The sequence below is a fragment of the Macaca fascicularis genome, chromosome X, assembly GCF_037993035.2.
Source record: "Macaca fascicularis isolate 582-1 chromosome X, T2T-MFA8v1.1".
NCBI classification, from domain to species: domain Eukaryota; kingdom Metazoa; phylum Chordata; class Mammalia; order Primates; family Cercopithecidae; genus Macaca; species Macaca fascicularis.
In genome coordinates, this window is record NC_088395.1 from 138,662,814 (window position 1) to 138,685,203 (window position 22,390).

At 37.0% G+C, this 22,390-nt stretch overlaps 1 protein-coding gene across 11 annotated transcripts in view; it reads right to left on the reverse strand.

Moving 5' to 3' along the window:
• Nucleotides 1-22,390, reverse strand: part of MBNL3 (muscleblind like splicing regulator 3) — a 117,335-nt gene that overhangs the window by 36,517 nt on the left and 58,428 nt on the right. The gene's annotated exons all lie outside the window — the stretch shown is intronic.

Genomic DNA, 22,390 nt, shown 5'->3' on the forward strand with positions numbered 1-22,390 from the left:
CGTGAACATTTAAGCAATTGCCAGACACAGTCCTGAATTTATTTTTTCAGTAAGAATGCAGACTCTTTCATTGGAATGATCAAAGATTAAGAATTAGTAAGGTCAGAAGTAGTAAAATTGTACTGCTCTGGGGAAGTTTATATGTTTACGGATATATCATAGAAAGATCAAATAGTAAAGCTGGAAAGGCTCTTAGAGATCATTTAGTCCAGCATTTGCCAGAGTGTGTACCACAGACAACTAATACCAAGAGAGGAACCTCAAACGCTGGGTTCACTGGTCAATTAGGTATAAGAAATGTCACTTTATATTCCTCGCTTGTAGGCTGACAATACACAAGAGTATGATAAAGGCTCTCACATGTCCTAAAGTAAAGAAACCTGGTTACCTTTGTTAACCCAGCATTTCCCAACATTGTTTAACTCACAAACCATCCCCCCTTTTTTCAACATATTACCGTTAACATCTCTCTTTAGTACACCCTTAGGAAAATACTGATCTAATCCAACTTCCTCATTCTATAGGTAAAGAAACTAAAGCTTAAACCAAGTTGTATGGTGTTTTACGGGTCAAGTTAGTTTTCCTTCGTATTTTCATTTTGATTTCTCTCTTAAATAGAAAAATAGAGTGAACTCCCCAAAAATGGCTCTTCTGTTGAAATGCCATTTTTGCCCACCCCTGATCTCCCAAGAGCTAACAAGATGGATATTTTCCTATTACTTCAAAGTAACATCCCACAATCATCTTCCCAACACCCCTTTTCAAAGCTGTAAGTTTCGTCAGATCTTTCCAAATGGTTGCCGTGGCTTTCGTCTTTCATTTGAAGGCTTTAGTCAAGGAACTTCTGAAATAAGAACGTCAAGCATTCTCTGCCTAACTGGCTTTCCTACATTGTGACTTCTGCCCCTTGAAACCATGCTAATTATTTTAGGCTTTCCAAGACTTAAGGGTCTCAAGTGAGTTTTCGCTGTCCTGAAACCTGGGAAGTCAGAAGGTATTGGGCAATCTCACCTCCAAATGGTTTTAGTTTTGCACCAACCTCAAACCTTGGGGTTTCCACTTGGCAAAATTAAATTTCCTGTCTCTAAGTAAAATGAAAAGTTTCAAAGAAGAATTTAATTTGCAAAAATATCTTACAAATTTATGAAGAGTATAAGGTGAGAAAGGCACTGATTATTGTTCAGATTTAAACAATTTATCTTTGCAGGGCTCAGTGTGCGGCTCAGAATAAATTAAATAATTATGTCTTTATAGCCAGCCACATATCTCGCCACTCAAACTTTATTTAAAGGGTAGATATAGCTATTGATTTACCTCCGCATTTTGAAATTAGCAGTACAAAGATGAAAATCAGTTCCTCTTTTGTTAAACATGAATCTTCTTTCAGATAAAGAAATGTAAAACATGGTATCAGAATGATTGTTTGCAGGGTGAATTAGTCTGTGTGAAATTATGTTTCAATCCCCCAATGAGGCCAAATGTCTCCACTTTATAATAAGCATTTTCCTCACACTCCTACCCTACTACCAACCTAACACCAAAAATGGAATTTCCACGCAGAAAGTTTTTACTTGGTGACATGGACTGCCATTAAAATACTTTTGAGGCATGGACTAAGTTTATATTTTGTTAGGGAAAGTATACATTTCATCACCAAAAGTTCTACTGAAACCTTTGTGCCAAGTTGTTATTAAAATTGTAGGAAAGTAGGCAACTGTTGGTGAGAATGTAAATTAGCACAGCCACTGAAAAAAAAAAAAAAAAACAACAGTATGGAGGTTCTCCTAAAAACTAAAAATAGAACTATGATATGATCCAGCAATCCCACTGCTGGGTATCTGTCCTAAAGAAAGGAAAACAGTATTTCAAAGAGATGCACCCCTGTGTTTATTACAGTATTATTCACAATGACCCAGATATGGAATCAATTTAAGTTTCCATCAACGGAAGAATGGATAAAGAACATGTGGTACATATACACAATTGAATATTATTGAACCATAAAGAAGAACAAAATCCTGTCATTTGCAACAGCATGATTGGAACTGGAGAACATTATGTTAAGTGAAATACGCCAGGCACAGAAAGATCAATACTGCTCATATGCGAGAGAAAAAAAACAAAACAAAAACCCACTGAACCCATAGAGACAGAGAGTGGAATGATCTCGTTGCCAGAGGCTAGAAAGGGTAGTTAGCAAGGGCTTATAAGGAGGGGATGGTTAATGGGTAAAAAATACAGTTAGATAGAAGGAATAAGGTCTAGTATTCAGTAGCACAATAGGGTGACTACAGTTAATAACAATTTATTGTATATTTTAAAATAACTAAAAGAGTAGGATTGGAATGTTCCCAACACAAAGAAATGATAAAGGTTTGAGGTGATAGATATCCCAATTACCCTGATTTGATCATTACGCATTGTATGCCTGTATCAAAATATCACATGTATCCCACAAATATGCACAACTATTATGTTCCCATAATAATTACTAATTAAAAATAAAACACAATTGTATGAGGTTTAGAGTATCAGGCATATGCCCAGGGAAAATTCCAAACTCTAAATGTATCATGTATTTAAGCGGCATTTTTAGCCAAATGATTCTTTTAAAAAGTATCTGAAAATTAGGCCAACTTACTGTTTATTTTTGTTCTACAGACACGAAAACAAGGTATTGATACAAATGCTTTCTCTTCTAAAAATAAAGATCTATTCTGCCTGGCATGAATATCTACCAAGTATGTTAAGTTTCATCCAAAATGTAACTTTCATTTGGGATGAAATGTTTCAGATATGTGAACACAATTGACAAAGCTCTAAAGAAACTGCTGAGATTATTTTTCTTTTTCTTTCTCTCTCTCTCTTTCATATATGTGTGTGTCTTAAAATGTTCCTCTCATAAATTTAGTAAATACTGCAACCTTAATTAAGCTCACCTTCTGCTTCCAGTGAGCAGTTAATATTTAATGATGATGAAACTGTTCCCAGTATTTAAAGAACTAAACAAGGCCCTCCACAAACAATGTAACTAGAAATGGGGTTAAAGAAAATAGTGATAAAGGGAGGCTTTTTGCTTTAAAATAAATCAATGCCTCAACCATAAATGTCTCATGGTCTTACAGAGAAGAAGTTGAAATATGACCACTACCAAAGGATGCATATCTCCACACCCAAAACAAGAAAAAAATAAAGCAAAGAACAGAGAGTTAATTAGTTAGCTTCAAAATCTATGAACTGTACTCCCTTAGTCAATTTAAACAGCTGGAATAAGACTTATTAAAAGAGTAGTACACGTCTAAGGATGTAGTGTTCATTAAAAATGTGCATCCTTTATATTAAGCACAAAAAGATTTCTGGGGTCATTCAGGCCATGGTGATATTCTAGTCAGTGCCTTTTAATTAGCAGAATCCTTATTTTGGCGAGGAAAAATAAATAAAATAAATCTACTCTAGCTCCATTGTGCTTTCCCTCAAAATCAAGATAAAATTAGAAAACTTCAGAAAACATGTCTTTCTGAAAAAAAAAGTCAGTTTATGTCTGTTATATAAGGTAAATCAAATTCCATTCTCAAAGATTTTGACAAAGTGGATAGAACGAAAGAAACTACGTGGTGTAAAACATCAGTGCGCTAATCTTTTACACTCATCTTTCTACTAAAGATAACTAGTCTATTAATTTGGTTTTACATTGTTTCATGTTTTGCATTGACTTGGTATACTAGACTCTTGCATATAAGGTCAAGTGACCCTTTTGATGTTAACTAATTCAGATCACTTATGAATAAGCTGCAGATATTTGTATATACAGCTTTAGCTCATGTTACTTGGCATGAGACAATTGTTGATACACATTTAGACACCAGGTTGAGGCCCCTGTAAAATTATATTTTCTATTAATATCATGAAAGTAGTCATAAAACATAAACTAATTTTAAAAACAAAACTAGTCATAAAAAACCAAAACTAATTGGAGAGATTTTTAGAATACTGTAAACTGGTTTCAATTTTTTCACACCATGTCTACCTGAATATTAATGGCTAACTTTATTGTGGATTTACCACATGCCAGGCATTGTTCAAAGTACTTTATATGCATTATCTCATTTAATCTTCGCAATTGAGGAAACAGGGGCACTGAGAAGTGAAAAAGCATGCTCAAGCTGACATAATTAATAAGCAGCAGAGCTGGGATTTGAACCTGTGTTCTCTGTGTCCAGAGCTCATACTCAATCAGGATACTTTGCTTCATAATACTGTGATAGTTCTAAATAGAGGAATGAGCTGGTTCAAATATTTATACTGTCTGGGCCACCACTTACCCTCTAAGATTATAACAAAGACTGCATATCAACTGGCTGTTAGGTATGTCCAGACACTAGTTACTAGCCCAAATTTATGGCAAATTTATTTTGTTCAAAACCCAGGGATCTTGAATGACTTCAGAATGAATAATACAAGGCAACTGAAGTGCGTGTGTGTGGTTTTTTTTTTTTGTTTGTTTTTTTTGTTTTTTTTTTTAGATAGGGTCTCACTCTGTTGCCCAGGCTGGAGTGTAGTGGCACCATCACAGCTCATTGTAACCTCAACTTCCCCAGGCTGAGGTAATCCTCCCACCTCAGTGTCCCGAGTAGCTGGGACTACAGGTACACACCACCATGCCCAGGTAATTTTTGTATTTTTTATAATGACGGGGTTTACCCGTGTTGGTCTAGAACTCCTGGGCTCAAGCAATCCACCTGCCTCAGCCTCCCAAAGTGCTAGGGATTATAGGCGAGGGCCACTGCACCTGGCCCTAGGTAACCAAATGTTAGAAATAGCCTTCCATAATTCCTGAAGCAGAACAATTAGCATAAACATGTTATCTGTTAACACAGCTTTTTAGTAAATGTTTGCACAGTAGCATTTTGCTAGTTGGTTTGGGAGAAGCAATGTCCAATTATCAGGAGTTGGGTCATGAGGGCTTAAGCATAAACGGCCGTGACTTGACAGAAGTAACAGTCTAGCAATATCCCATGGAGATTGAGAACCGATGGAAGTAGGTCTCAATGAAAGAGGTGGTCTGTGAACTTCATGACTATCATCACCACCCTAAGAGAAGAATCTTTTAAAAACACCATAGTGCCATTCAGAAGCAAGTTTACTCAGATGACAAGTGAGTGCTGTAGGTTTGACACTATCACAAAGCAGAGAAAGTCTCCAAATGATGAGAAAAGATCAACCTTAACACAAAATGGTACAAAGTGTTCTTCTGAAGCATTTCATTCCCCTAAGGACAAAGGCAAATGAGAACGCACATGAACTGCACACACCATTTCACAAAAGACTACCCCGCCGAAAGCTCAGTTTCAGAGGTTTTAGTTAAATGACTGTAAAGTAGATATATTTTGAGATACTGCAAAGTGGAGGTGACGATCTGCGGGCCTAGGCACTAGGGTTTGACTTTTTCAGTGCTTCAAATGTACAAGTTTTTTTCTTTCTTTTCTTTATTGGCAATTTATTTTTGGTTAAGCAAATATTCACAAAATAAAACTAAAGGGTTTCAAACACAAATTAATATGTGGCTGCATCATGTAAACATGCCAATAAGATAAACATATCAATTCTATTCTGTGATTTATCATTTAGGTTTCTCCACAGCTTTTTAAAATGAAGGGTTATAGACATTTTGATGATGACAGTAGATAATCTGCCTGTTATATAAAAAGTGAGCTGGGTGCAGTGGCTCACGCCTGTAATCCTAGCACTTTGGGAGGCTGAGGTGGAGGATTGCTTGAGCACAGGAGTTCGAGACCAGCCTGGGCAACATGGTGAGGTTCCATCTCTACTAAAAACAAATATACACACACACACAAATTAGCTGGGTGTGGTGGCACATGCCTGCTGTCCTAGCTACTCGGGAGGCTGCGGTGAGAGGATCACCTGAGCCCAGGAGGTTGAGGCTGCAGTGAGTCATTGTTACCAGGTATCCTTGTTCTTAGAGCTTCCAAGATAGTGGTGGGCCACTTCCAAGATGGTGGCAAGCCTCTTGTTCTCTGACCTGGGGTTCTTGGCCTCATGGATTCCAAGGAATGGAATCTTGGGCCATGTGGTGAGTATTATAGCTCTAATAGAAGCCGTGGATCATGGAAGAGAATCTCGAAACCCAGCGACTAGTTCAGCTTGATTAGGACGAACCTGGGCACTTAGCCATGCAGGAACAATGGCAAGCCTTTAGCCCGACTGGGAGCGGCAATGGGTGCCTCGCTGGACCAGGAGTGCAGCGGACACCCTGCTGGATCTGGAGGGGTGGAAGTCAGCGTTGGGTCTGCGGCGGCGGGAGAAGAGTGTGCAGTACCAAGATTTATTAGAGTGAAAACAGAGCTCCCATAAAATAGGAGGGGACCCAAAGGGGGTTGCTGTTGCCAGCTGGAATGCCTGGGTTTATATCCCGATCATTGTCCCTCCCCCTGTGCTCTCAGGCGATAGATGATTGGCTATTTCTTTACCTCCTGTTTTTGCCTAATTAGCATTTTAGTGAGCTCTCTTTACTACCTGATTGATCAGGTGTGAGCTAAGTTGCAAGCCCCCTGTTTAAAGGTGGATGCGGTCACCTTCCCAGCTAGGCTTAAGGATTCTTAGTTGGCCTAGGAAATCCAGCTAGTCCTGTCTCTCACCATGATCTTGCCACTGCACTCCAGCCTGGGCAACAGAGTGAGACCCTGTCTCAGAAAAAAAAAAAAAAAAAAAAAAAAGTGACTAGACAACTGAGGATACAGAATCCAAAAGTATACTAATACTTCTAAAGACAATATAATAGGGAAAATAATAACAACAACAAATAAATCCACTGTTATGTGAATTAACTGTTTTGGAAGCAGGTCACAGGCTGTTCATACTCTGTCCTCTAATGTATTTGTTCCCAAGAAGAAGTGAATTTAAGTTTTAACAGGAATACAGGATTTTATTAGAAAGAGTACTAAGCTGAGATTCAAGTGGCCTTAATTCTAATTACTTTTAGATCATCAGTAAATTATTTTCCAATTGTGCTAGCTTCTCTAGAAATAATTCCTGCCCCTACATACTTTCTAGGTGCTTTGAAAGAATAAAGGAACAAAGTAAAATTTAGTATGTTTTGGAAGTAAAATCAGTACAAAATGTAAAAAATATATTTTTCTTTATTAGTTCTTTACAACAGAACTAAAATATTTCCCGAGAATTAAGTATAATAACTTTGACAGATTATAACTACTTTAAATCATTTTACTTCCCTAAAAGAGGTAATATATTATCATAGAGTAATTACCAATTATATGAGTAATATAAATTACTATGTGCCTAGGGAGGGAATTTGTATATGTATAATGTTAGGAAACTGAGGACACTTCTCTTATTAGAAATGGATATTACTGTCAAACAGTTGCTGTTCCCACAACTTAGTAGTATTCTAGGTGGAAAGGCAGAGGATAAAGAAGCATATCCAAGTTTTAATTTCATCCTCGTAAATAACTAAAAGGAGAAAAGAATTATTGCTCCTTTTCAAATGGTAATAAGCCAGTGCCTACTTAGGAGACTAGTTTATCTAGTCAAGAGACACTCTTTTACCATCACAAGCTTCTTTAAGATTTAGCATAACGAACATCCACTTTAAAATCATAATGAATAAAACATTCAAAGTCATTTGTATTATATAAAAAAGCATGGAGCATCACACTCTAGTTGGTACTATTTTTATTCTAATTTGGCCATGGGTACTGTTATATTTTACTTATAACATATATTAAAATGATAACAAGAAACCAGGCAAGTCATTTTTTCCTGGTAAGTTAGAAAGACAAAGTCAAATAAGAGACTATAAAAGATGTTAATGGTGCTTAATATATTTTTAAACAATTATAGCGAAGTGATTTTAAATATCATTTAAATAAATTGGTAAAATAATAAAATCGAATCTCGTTAGAAAACTGTTTATAGATGTCTGAGCCAATTTTTCATTTTTCTGATTTTTCATTTTAATAGGCTAACCTTATGGAAGTGAAGATTGACTCATATAAATGTGAAATGTCTGAATATACTGTGTGTGTGTGTGTGTGTGTGTGTGTGTATACATACACACACCCTTTTGTTCTCACAGTTGCTACATATGAAAATTTGAAGGTCCACATGTGGCAGCTAGCAACACCTACAATACACGTTTTGGGGTACAAAAAAAGTCACTAATCCTTTCAAAGGGTTATAATAGGCAGATAATTAAAATAACTTCATTTCTTTTGGGTTCCACACATTTAGACATCAGCATGATTCTTGCCCAATTACCTGTTATATAATATTCCATAAGTTTCTCTATGTTCCACAAAGACAGGGTTCTATGATCAAAGGATTTAGAGAAATTCTTGGGTTAAACAGAACTAAACTGCACTAACACGCAGTTAACAGAACTAAACTGTCTTTCATGCAATACCTCTCAGAGCCTTTTATCAGCTAAAAAGCATTGTGATGCTCCTTGGAGGGAAAATATAATAGGTCTCCGAAAGAAACATTAGTTTTCCAGAATAGACATCATTTCCCTTCCAACAGATCTGAATATATATCAAGAAAGGGCCGTTTGAACAAGTGGTGAGGAAGGAAGAGGCATTGGAGGAACAAGACAGAGTCCTGAGAATTATGAAGCTTTGAAACATCATCCTTAATTGACACCCTGCTAAACCAATTATCGTTTTCTCTAAACTAATGGTTCCCAATTTGCCAGAATTACCAGGACAGTTTCTTGAAACAGAAAGTGTCAGGCCTCCCCACAGAGTTTCTGATTCAGTAGGTGTGGGTGAGGTGAGAATTTACATTTCTAAATGCATCCAGGTGAAGTTGATGTTGCTAGTCCATCTGCCATACTTTTGAGAACCCCTGCTCTAAGGGAATATTGTCCTATCTGACAATGGATTTAGTTATTTGCTAAGCATTTTCTTATGGTACTGATAATTCAGTTTCCAAAAGGTCATACTGAAGGAATCTGGACACCTTAATTCTACATCTCTGACATCAGTAATTATGTTAGCAGCCACGTAAAAGAAGGCCGGTCTAGGTCATGAAGAAGGATTGGCCTTCTCAAAATCTATTCTACTACTCCTGGGAAACACATTCATTTTCTGTTTACAAAGTAGGGCTACTAGTTATGATGGTAAGTATGTATATGAGAGCTCTGTGTTGTATGTTGCTTACATTTGCTGTATAAACATTTCCAGAGTGTTTTCTAAATGTTTGGTATGTACTCAAATTTGAACGAATAAAGGATTCTTTAAAAACTGCCCCTCAGCTCTCCAATAAACTCACACCTTTACTCACTATAGAAATCCCAATCATTTGAGAACATTACCCCTTCTCCTCACCCCTAAAAAAAAGATACCTAGAAAAAAGACAAGCTAAAAGGAGGAAAATACTTTCCACATCGATTAGGCAAACAATGTAATGCTGACCACAGCATTTCAGCACAGACGATCAAAAGCTTAAGTATCAATAGATTACTAAACTTCAAAACAAGCACTGAATACAAGTTCATCAATTGCACCCTGCAGCGAGGAAGTAAGGAAAAAACACATCTCATACAACCCTTTCTACTTTTTTCCTAATGAAAAAAAGTGAACATCTAAGGAGTGTCAAGTATTTGTTATTTATTCCTTTCTGTTTTACAAGTAGCCCCAGCTGCATTTGGTTTACTTCTGAGTATCACTGGAAGCCCATTTTAAACTGAGGCCCCCAGTTAACCATACTGGAATTCCTGGAATACATTAACATGTCCAAATGAAAATCACTCAGATAGCCTTATAAGCTGCAAATAAGAAATGCAGAAATGGAAATAGCCCCTTCTCTTGTTGACTTGCTCTCTTACTACTTAGACAATTACATTCTTCCCAAAAGGCTCGAAATGACCTTCAAGAAAGATATTTTTGCAGTAAGATTATTACAGTAACTGTAAAGACTGATATAATGGGGAAGGTGGAACAATGGAGATAATTGTATCAAAAACTTCAAAATTCTAGACTAAGGTTAATTGCTGCAGCTAAAACTTCAAAATTCTAGACTAAGTTTAATTGCTGCAGCTGGGCCCAAAACATAGCTGTGAGCTTTCTGGCAACCACAGTAAATAGGAAAATGTACTGAATTGCATTTGCTCCTATAGTCTGATAAAAGAAGGCATACCGTTTAATACCTCTCCTGCATAAAAGTAAAAACTTGTGCTAGATACTGTGGAAGAAATGAAAAAGATTATGCCATGGAAACTGCCCACAAGAAGTTTACAAATCTTCTCTCTCCCATAACTACAGAGGCATGAGTAGTTGTGCTGGCGGGGGACCTAGGACTTGACGCCTGCTTGGAGGTTGTGAACAGTAGGGAGATCAAAGGTAACTAGTGGTGCATGTTTAGTGGTGCTGTTGAAAATGAGGAAGAGCAAGTTCCATGGGGAGAATGAGACTTCTCTGGGCCATAATTAATCACAGCTATTCATTTTTGCTTCAACGAAAGCAGAGGAGTTTATAATGAAAAATATGTGATAAAAATGGCACAAATAATTCTCTCTTGGGGGTGGAGGAATCCTACTCTCTTATATTACCCTCTTTTCATGAGTATGTTACTCTATTCATTACACTTTCCTTATGTTTTTGTTACAAATACATTATTATTGGAGCTGAAGTATTTCAGAATGAAAAGCCTTTCTCAATGGGTGTCTCCTAATTGCTTTCTTTCTTCACTCACTCCTTCCCTCCTTTCCTCCTTCCTTCTTTCTCTGACTTGGAAGCAATGCCACTTTTTAAAGGTATTTCTTTAGTGGGACAATAGGAAAATTTGGGGAGAAATAAGTGAAACATGTTTAAATGTTTTATCATTTCAAAGATGAGTAAATGTCACATGCCACTAAAGTGAGGCCTCAAGAATTTGGAAAAAGGGGGAGACAGTCTTGGTTCTGTTTTATCTGTCAGTTGCCTATTAAAATATGCAAGTCACAATTATGGAAATCATTGCCAAATGTTGACACCAGCTGAATGCTGCTAAATATTTAAAAATCATTTTAAGGTTTTTTGTTGTTGTTGAAACACTTTTCTCAAATGTTCCAGACACCTTCCCTGTTTTTGAAAGCAGAGTCAGTTGTCCAAACCTGAATCGTATCTTGGTTACTAAGGATTGCACTAAGACCTAAGGATCGCCTGTTCAGAAAACCAGCAATCACTATCCAGGAATGGAGATGAACATGGAGAAAGTCTAAGAGACTGGGCTGACTATACAAACTCCAAGATATAGTACATGAGCCTAGAGATCCTTTCTTAAACTTCCATGTTGAAATTACTTTCTTATTATTTCTCCCATTTCTTTTAAAAGCATATTGCTTGGACTAAATTACAGTTACTGTGGGTTTTTTTAAGTGTTAATTCATGGGCTCTATTATAATATTTCTTTGTCTTTCTATGTTCAAACTTTTTGGACTTTGAAAATGTCATTGTGTATTTAGAACAATAGTTCTTTAATAAACTTTAAATATATATATTTTTGAACTAGGCAGTCACCTTTTTCACAAAATCGCTTTTTGAAGATTATGAGCTCATACTTGATTCAGAATCACCTTATTAGCACTCATTATGCTTCCAAGAATACCTTGATTTGCAAGCTACCCATCTGCTGTAAAATTCAACCTCAAACATTTTAAGACAAAAAATGCTAGACTACTTACTACTGCATAATCACACTGATTATTTTAAAAATAACACTTAACAATGGCCACTAAGTAATTTTGTTTTTAAATCCGTATATAAGGTAAAAGCACGCCAAATGTAACAGTTGGGGAGTATCCAACAGCATTTAGCCAAATATCATTTCTATAATGCTAAGGGATGGAATTAGATTTGCAAATATCAGCAATCTGTAGGCCATCAAATCTAGGTTAAAATCTGGTTGAGTGAGGAAAGTTGGCACATGGGGGTATACAATTTTCATCTATATTTGAGTAAAAACTGAACTGGGAGTGAAATTACAGCTGTAGATGAAGAGATCTCTGTGTACCTCTCAGTTGAGCCCATATTTATTCTCCCTCTCTCAAAGTGTTTCAACAATCTCATGTTTCATTCAACAAATATTTTTCCAAGTCCTCACATGTACTAGGCACAAAAGATATGATGGTGGACAAGATAGCATCTAATGCAAAACAAAACAAAAAGTATGGCAGACTTTCACTGCAACTTCAAAGAAATCTGATGTTAAGATGAGCACAAGGTCAGTAGGCTGGAGGAAAATATCCACTCCTTTCTACTTAACCATGTAGGATTCATCTGAATCTCAATTCCATCACTAGTTTTTCCTTCCCACCATGACCACCTAATTCAAAACCTTAATATTTCATACCTTCGATACTTCAACAGCTTTCTAAGAGGTACTTCCTCTTGTCAGTCTTTTTTTTCTATCATTTTTTTTTTTTTTTTGCACAAGCTGATGGTGTCATTTCTCATGCTTCAGCCATTCTGACTTAACATTCGACTCCCCAAACATATCACAGTTTTCCCCTTCTATCTTTGCTCAGGTTATTCCCTCTGCCTGGAATACCTTCCTATTCCTTCTTCAAAGAACACCTCAAACAGTGTCTCTCCCATGACTGCATCTTCAGCCACCACTGCTGGATATAATCCCAGTCCCTACCTGTGCCCTTGGACTGTTTTAGCTGTTAGTTTGTATCTGGCTTACGGCATATAACACAAGCAACCTCTTACTAAAAGGTCAGGCAAGAACCACGTCTTTCCTAACTTTGTATTCTCCACATTACTGAGCCCAGTGCCTAACAAGTAAGAGATTGCAATAAATGTTTGTTGAATGAATCATTTCTTTGGGGAATTGAATGTACATACAATTCTTAATGGATTTAACAGGACTTTCAGAATTAAATAACCCCTGACATTTATAAAAATCCTTCTAGGAAACCACAACCAAATAGTCTTATAAATTCACTGCTGCTGCTTGCTCTGAAATGAAGAGAAACAGAGGTAGTAGGATTCCCATGACTTGCTCAAGGCTGCATAAGGAGCCCTTGTTAGAACTGTTATGTGTGACAAAGCAGCATTTTCAGTGTTTATGCTACTTGCTGATAGAACGTTTCATTTCAGATATTTTCAGTGGTTACATCTAGAGTTCACCCAAGAAAAAGGCATTTTCCAAAACTACTTATCAGGCTCCTTTGAAAAATGAGACAATATTCCAAAGTCAAATTCTTCCTACAGTGGGGGTACTGGGAGATTAAGGATGGCTATGGTTTTAAAAATTTTTTAGTAACACTGAGGTTAAGACTGAATTTGTTTCTATATAGAACACTTTTTTTGGTTAGTAAAAAAAGTAAAATAATCAGGAAACTGCAGAAACTCTAGAAATTACATTTTTATAAAAGCTGGAAAAAATTAAGTTTGTTAAGTGGAACGACTCCTAGGATAGGTATTTGTGAAATATTTAAAACAAGAACACAGAGTACATGGAGCTATTAAAAATCCTCAAATTATTACTTCAGTTTTATTATCTTTCACAAATAGGTGGATGAACAAAGATATTAAGACAGTTTGACAATGTGGTCTTAAAACAATGTAGTTTTTTAAAAATGAGACCTCTAAAAAGTATTTGGAGCTAAGAGATTATTGATACTACAGTGTCATCTACTCACTGTATTTAGACGCATATAAAAGATGGTTAAAGAGTTTAAAGTCACAGAAAAAGGTTTTCTGTTTGCATTTTTGCATGCTAAGACAGAAATTAGAACATTACTACCATTCAGTTAGTTAGCTAACAAATCATGGCTGATACATAGGACATGTCTTGGTTTTTGTCATATTTAATGGAATTAAAGGGAATTTGTCATCTGTAATACATTTATATTACTGTGGACTTTACATTTTCAAATTTTTGTACAGTTTTCAATGTGGAAACTGCCTTCACTGTCCACTATCTACTCATAAGAATATAGGTAGAAGCAAAGCCTAATTTATTTTCTACCAATTTCCAGTGGGTTAAAAAAAATTTGAGCTTCAACAGAAAAAAAACTTATTTATGATAGACAAAAATCCAATTTAAAGCATACATTTAAATGCCTATGACCGAGTTATGGCTGCAAAACTGTTTCTAACAGATAGATTCTATAGCCATATCTACTTAACTAAATAACAGATTAGACATGACATTAAGCAATTTTACATAAACTCATCATAAACAAGATACTGAAAAGTGATTTACTCTATCTCTAGATACAACATGGTTCAATCCAAATACTGGAGATCATTTAGAAAATAAAAGGACGAAAAACAAATGGAATTGTTTACTGACTTCAAAGAAAACAGTATCAAGAAAGATGGCAAAAAATGTGAGACAAACTTGTAATGACATCTAGCAGTAAAACTTGACCCTGGGGTGAGAATTGAAGGCACAGAAATAAAAACATTGAAAACCCAAGCAGGACTGCAAATCTGGATTAGACATCAAAAATTTTTAAAAAACCATAAATTTAAGAAACTGAAGACCAATTATGCAGCAGAATAAACACTGAAGAAAAAAAAAAAAGAGTATTTAGAGAAAATAGCAGACAGCTCAGATTCCTCTGGAATATATAACCCCATAAGTCAGGGACCAAGTGACACACTGAGATAGAGGAAAACAAGGGTCACCCCAAAGATGGTACATGCAGAAAGGTCATCTGCAAGGGCAAAAAGAACAGTAAGTAAACAATGTTCTATGAATAATGTCATGTTCCTAGAAGAACTAATTGCTATTTCCAGATGCACAGAAGTACCTTGTATACACATTTCAAAAAAATCTGATATGGCGAAAAAGACTTCATTTCAGCTATGCTACATGAAGAGATTATTTACTAACCAAGTAGGATCAGATGTATATTACCCTAACATCTAAGAGTTTCTTCTAGACAAAATAGTTGACATAAAATAGTTTTCAAATTTCAAATTTCCAAATCTCTCCTACTTAATGGAGCTCCCATAGCAAAGGGTCAGTATTAATGGTATCATCAAATAGTGGTTGGGGAATACATGCCTGGCCCTAGCCCAAGTCTTTTCTCACCAGATGCCCAATTACAACTTGGCCAGGAAGAAATGATTTTGAGCTATGATCCCATAAAACAACACTTTAAATAAGTTGGATTAGATTCTAAATTACTGTACAAAATACTTGACCCATAATAAGGCTGAATTGCTACTGCAGTGTTTCAGCTGATCTATGACAGGTTTCTTCCTAGTTGGCCAGGGCATCGTACTAATGAGAATATAACAGAATCAGACATCAGTGAGTTTTATGCAGTGAAGATGTGATATGCAGGCACAGTTATAATCCCCAGTTCTGGTCAGCAAACTCAACAATGCAGTGTTTGGGGAGAAGGATGGACAAGGGAGCAGAGACAGCTCAGTGTTCTGATGTTCATCAATTAAGCAAAATTTAGTACCACAGAGTTAGGTAACTTTGTCTAAAAATTCTTCTCTTCTGCCCTGTTTTCAAAACAAGTTATCCAAGTAATTGTCCATGAACTAAATATGGAGGTTAATAAAGTCTTAATCTAAATTATCATGAATCAGAAACAATAAAAGAGGGAGGGAATAGCAAAGGAAAAGTTGGCTCTCCACCCCTCACTTTTAAGTGCAAAAAGTAAAGGAGAGCCACAAAACTTCACAGACAGTCCCAATGCAATGTGGAGCAGCATGACTGTGATAAGAGCTGGATGCTTTTGGTTTACTAAAGCAATAGACTAATTGATGTTTTCTCCATTTCCTTCTCCTCCATAGGAAAGAAGACCGAATAATGATTGGAAGAACGCTGGAGTCATCAAGCTCTTTTGATAATTGCATATGTGAACTAGGTCAAGTAACTCTCCCCCAACGGATCGCCAGTTTACCCAACTGTAAATGGCAACAATTTTGAACTGAACGTTCTTCCTTCTACAGCCAAAATTATTCATTTGCTAGGTTTGTGAAGTGCTTTTATATGTATGAGTGCTTTCTTAACTATTATCTGAGTCATCAAGCTTTTGTCGGGGGCGGGCAATCTCATGATCAGTCATGACATGGATTTTAGAGTTTTCTCATCCCCATACTCAAAGTTTTTTTAAAAAAAATAAAAATGAAAAGAAACAATACCCGACAATATTTCTGAGCCTCAAAGGACAGACTAAAAAAGCTAACTTTTAAAATACTTCCTTTTGAAATAATTTTGAACTTACAAAAAAATCGCAAAAATGATACCTGGAGTCCCTGTATACCCTTCACCCAGAATTCCCCTACTGTTAAAAACTTACATAACCATAACACAATTACCAAAACCAGGAAATTAACACTGGTACAAGACTCTTAACAAGAGACTTATTTGAATGTCACCAATTTTCTTCCTAATATTCTTCTGTTCTAGGATCCAATCCAGGTTCCCACATGGCATGTATTCCTCCCTTCTCCTTAGTCTCCTCCAATCTACGACACTTTCTCAGTCTTTCCTTGTCTTTCATGACCATGACACTTTGGATGAGTACTGGTCATTTATTCTGTAAAATGCCTCTCACTTTGTGTTTGTTGAATGTTTTCTCATGATTAGATGGAAACCATGTCTTTTTGGCAGGAATATCACAGAAATGATGTGTATTCTATCTGAGGGTATGTGATATTGCTATATCTTATCACTCATTATGTTAACCTTAAACACCTGGTTAAAGTGGCATCTGCTGGGTTTCTCCACTGTAAAGTGACTATTTTCCCTTTATTTATTTATTTTAGAAACAGGGTCTTGCTGTGTTGCCCAGGCTGGAGTGCAGTGGCACAATCACTGCTGACTGCAGCCTCAATCTCCCAGGCTCAAGCAATCCTCTGCTTCAGCCTCCTGAGTACCTGGGACTACAGGCATGCACCATTATGCCCAGTTAATTTTTTAAAAAATGTTTTGTATAGACAGGGTCTCGCTATATTGCCCAGGCTGGTCTCAAACTCCTGGCCTCAAGAGATCCTCCCATCTTGGCCTCCCAAAGTGATGGGATTAAAGGCATGAGCCAGTCACCATGCCTGGTCTATTTTTCACTTTTAATTGATAAATATCCTGGGAGAAATACTTTGGGACAATGCAAATATCCTGTTTCTCCTCCAACTTTTACCCACTGATTTCAGCATGTATCAGTGGATCTTGCCTGCAACCACTATTACCATGGCATTTGCCTACTAGTGATTTTGTGTTTCCTTCATTTGTTCTCCATTTATTAATTGGAATTCTTCTGTAAGGAGGAGTTGTCCCTTCTCCCCACCTTATCCATTTATTTATTTATTTATTTATTTTTATTTTTTTTTGGTAAACTATGGACTCATGGGCATCTATTTTATTCTATGGGCTATAATTCTATACTATCATCATTTAGTTTCTTGCTCAAGTTATTCCAACTTCAGTCATTGGGAGCTCCTTCAGATTGGCTACTGTGCTCTCTTTCGTGCCCCCACCCTTTTTCTAGCACTTTCTTATATTCTTACACCAAAAGACATTACAGCCTCATCTTGTATTTTCCCTGCTTCTGTCCAGAATCAGCCATTATTCCAAAGATCCCTAGTTCCGTTATTGGAGAATGATATTAGACACAAAGATGTGGGTGCTATGTATGCTCATTGCTGTTGGGGTGTTAATTGCTTCTAGGTCCTCCCTAGACAGAGCTAGGAAATGAAAGCGTACATAATAACCCATGCATACACACAGATCAATATCTATTCCTGTATCTATCTGTATACATACTCATGTGTCCTTTCTAATCCACACCACAGCATTCATCCTAACCTTCCCCTTTTATTTTTAACTTTTTTTCTCTGACAGTGAGAAAACAGGCTCTCATTATCTACTCTATATACATTTAGTTGTTCAACCTCAGTATCCACATACTTACATATGCCTGTGAGGAACAGATTTACTAACTAGAATCCTGTATTTGTGTGCAATTCTTTTTATCTTTATTATAAATATAGCACCTCCAGGCTTCTATTTATTAGTGTCAGCATCACATAGCTTTTCCCATCTTTTACAATTAATATTTTAAACTTAAAAAAAGCAAGGAGGAAAACGGTATGCTACTATTTGTGTAAAAATGGAAAATAAGTATGGATATATTTGCTCGTGTGTGTGTGTGTGTGTGTGTGTGTGTGTGTGTGTATATATATATATATATGGGAGAGGGAAAACCAAAGTATCAGTTTGGAGGTCAACTGATTAACTGGGAAAAAGAGATGAGGGGAAAACTTCACTGCATACTCTATTATCGTTGAATTTTCTTAAACTTTCTCATTGAGTATAATTCACAAATCATAAAACTCACCCTTTTAAAATGTACACATCAGCAGTTTTTAACGCATTTATATACAAAGTTGTATAACTATCACCACTATCTAATTCCAAGACATTTTCATCACCCTTAAACAAAAAACCTTGTACCCATTAGCAGTTAATTCCCATACCCCTCATCCCTCACTCACCCATCTACTGCCCTTCACAAGACCCTGGCAACCACTAATCTGCTTTCTGTCTCTCTGGATTTGCCAACTCTTGATGTTTCATATAAATGCAATAACACAATATGTGACCTCTTATGTCTGGCTTCTTTCATTTAACATCATGATTTTAAGGTTCATCCATGTTGTAGCATGGATCAGTACTTTGTTCCTTTTTGTGGCTGAGTAATATTCCGTTGTATGTATATACCACATTTTGTTGATGTAGTCATCAGCTGATGACTGTTTTTATAAATTTTTGAATTATGAAAATATCCATTCAAAAATTAAACTTTAAAAAATAGAAACAAAATGAACAAGCCCTTCTCATAAAAAACATAAAAATGTAAAAAAAGAATCAAGCAAATAATATACGAAAAATACTAATGTACAGAAAAGCTTCTTTGACATTTGCCAGGACTCACAGACTCAATAGCAACTTACACTCGTGGCTAAAATTTATTACAGCATGGAATACAGAGGAAAAGTAACAGGAAACATAAATGTATCAGCAGAGTCAAGAGAAGCCCAGCACAAGCTTCCAATGTTCTTTCTAGTTTGAAGCCACACGCACAAGGACTCTCTCTCTAGTAGCAAACTACAGAGGCATGTATGGAATGTCTCCACCCTGGGAAGCCCAGTTCTAGTCTCAACGTCTGAGGTGCAGATGGGTCCTGATCACATATGCACAGCCTGCTACCAACTGGCCATGGCAACTGTAATCCAGGACCCTAACAATGAATCAGTCATCAATCTTGATCTTGAGCAAAGCAACCCTGACAAATTGTTATGTCATGGTCCATTGTTCCAGGTGTATACAACACAATAACCAATCAGTGACAAAATGAATGGTGGCCACATTCCCAGGGGATAGTTAAGGTTTCCCTTGGAGACATGCAAAGAGTAAGCCACCAAACCTGCTATGTTAACTCTTTCCTCACATAAGATTTCTTTATTGATAATCCCCCATCACTGGGGCATGAACTCTAGTTGATGTACAAGTCATAGAAAGAAGGGAGTGAAGAATAGGGATTGGGCACCGTTTGACTTCTACTTTACCTATAAACAGGAGTTATTTGTCTTCGTGGAAATTATTCTCTTTTCCATTTAAAAATATAAAGAATAGACACCTCTGCTTTGTGTGGGCTTGCTTTCCCCCGATTATGTCAACCTTTCCAGCTCTTGGAACAGAATCCAAAGTCCTCAGTATGATACACAGAGCCCCACCTGATCTCCCCACCCCCAGGACCTCCCTGCCCTCATCTCCCACTGCCCTCCCCCTTCACCGCTCTCCTCCAGCCACACTAGTGACCTTGAGTTTCCTCACACACACCAGGCTGCCGCCAGCTTCAGGGCCTCAGCTGTCACCATTCTCCTTGCCTGGAGTGTTCTTGGAAATCCTCTTCACTGTCCCCTCATCTCCTGCATGCCTCTCCTCAAAGGTCACCTCATTGGAGGCCTCCTGGCCACTGTATCTAAAACAGTAGCCCCTGCCATTCTCTGTACCCTTTCCTCACACCTGACAATATATTGTTATCCTGAATATTTAATTATTATTATTTTTTTTTATTTTTATTTATTTATTTTTTGAGATGGAATCTGGCTCAGTCGCTCAGGCTGGAGTGCAGTGGCACGATCTCGGCTCACTGCAAGCTCCACCTCCCGGGTTCATGCCATTCTCCTGCCTCAGCCTCCGGAGTAGCTGGGACTACAAGCGCCTGCCACCACGCCTGGCTAATTTTTTGTGTTTTTAGTAGAGATGGGGTTTCACCATTTTAGCCAGGATGGTCTCGATCTCCTGACCTCGTGATCCACCCTCCTCGGCCTCCCAAAGTGCTGGGATTACAGGCGTGAGCCACCGCACCCGGCCATATTTAATTATTTTTTTACCTGCTCCTCCTCCAACTCCCAATGAGAATGTCTGTACCATGGAGACAGGGACTGTTTCTGGTTTATGGCTAAGTCCCAAGGCCGTGAACCAGAAGGGGACAGCTGTCACACTCTGCAGGAGTATATGATAGGCACACATATATCACACCACTTCTAGGACTTCTCACTCTCCAGTGTTCTGTCTTTCTGGCGACTTGTTGCTTCTATTTTCTCTGTCACGCTCTTGGTCCATTTTCCCTTGCTCTCTTTCTTGATTGACCATAATTACAGAAGTACATTACCAATCACTTCTAAGATGGACACTTGTTCACTTTTTAACATCTAGGACATTGGGATGCCCATTATGATCAATGGCATATTGTAGGGGATGATGAATAAATGGGAGACACAGTTAAGAGTTTTTACAAAAGAAAAACTGGTCATGTTACAGTAGAGAAACCCAGTAGATGCCAACTTAACCAAGTGATTAAAGTTAACATAATGAATAAGATATATCAACATCACATACCCTCATATGTCATGCACATCATTTCTGTGTGTGGGTTTCTTTTTTATTTGCCAAAACCACATGACCTCAGTCTAATCATGAGAAAACATTCAATAAGCACAAAGTAAGATGTATTTTACAGAATAACTGACCAGTATTCATCCTCAGTGTCATGGTCATGAAAGACAAGGAAAGACTGAGAAAGTGTCACAGGTTGGAGGAGACTAAGGAGATATGAGGAATAAATGCCATATGGGATCCTAGATTGGATCCTGGAGCAGAAAACTAACATTAGGAAGAAAATTGGTGACATTCAAATAAGTTCTCTAGTTTACTTAAGAATCTTGTACCAGTGATAATTCCCTGGTTTTGATAACTGCAATGCATGGCATGTAAGTTGTTGACATTAGGAGAATCTGGATAAAAAGTATACAGGAGTTTCCTGTATTACTTTGGTAACTTTTCTGTAAGCCTAAAATTATTAATATTTCAAAATAAAATGTTTAAAAGGCGAGGCTGAACTCTCAATATGTATTTGTTTGGGTACCATTAGGTTGGTGCAGAAGTAATTGCAGTTTTTGCCATTGCTTTCATGGCAAAAAACACAATTACTTCCGCACCAACCTATAATTACAATTCTATTTTCCTTTCAAAAGAGGTTTTTGAAATGTTCAAAATAGCATTGACTTTTACCAAAGATACTTCCTTTTGAAGATTAGCATCATAGAAAATAGAGATCCTTAAATAAAATGTTATTTTCCTTGACTCTCAGGATGACAGGTGCTGCTTATGTGTCTTTATAGTGTAGACAGACCTCTCTGATGGAGCTGATAAATGGTGCTAAGTCTTGCATAATCCAGTGACCCTTGGGATTGTGTTGCTAGGTGTCTAGTTTCTGGTAAACTTTCCCTTAGCAAATAGGGATGAGTAAGTATTCAGTCAAAAATAGTCAAATTTTAAACTAATGAAAACTGCTGTGACCAGTGGTGCTATTACAGAATATACTGGTAACTCGGGTCAGTTTGACCTACAAGGATAGATTCATATCCATATAATTATACAACAGGTTTCACTTGTCAAAATATTATTTTTCTTGTGATCATATGTGATTTTGAAGACACAGCATGTGACTGTTTTATGTGCACTCCTCACCCAGTTCCCATTTTTTAAGGAATGTATATAGGTTAGCTTGAGTATCCTCTAACTATGTCTGCTGCTATAGCCTTTACCAGGAAATTCTTGGCACAAAACTACCCAAAGTGGTAAGAGGGGTGGGCAGATGTGATGGGTGTTGACCTGTCATAATGAAATAATGACAACATTTATATCCTTCCTTGATAAAAAGTGACTGATAACACATTGCTTCAAGTATAGAGAGAAAGGTTCAAGACATCATGATATTACTGAAGCAGAATAACTTGGCTATGAAAACAATCACAAATATTGATTTCGTTTTAAAAATGACGACTCTTCGTTAAATCCAAGGAACATTCACTAAAAATACCAACCTAGA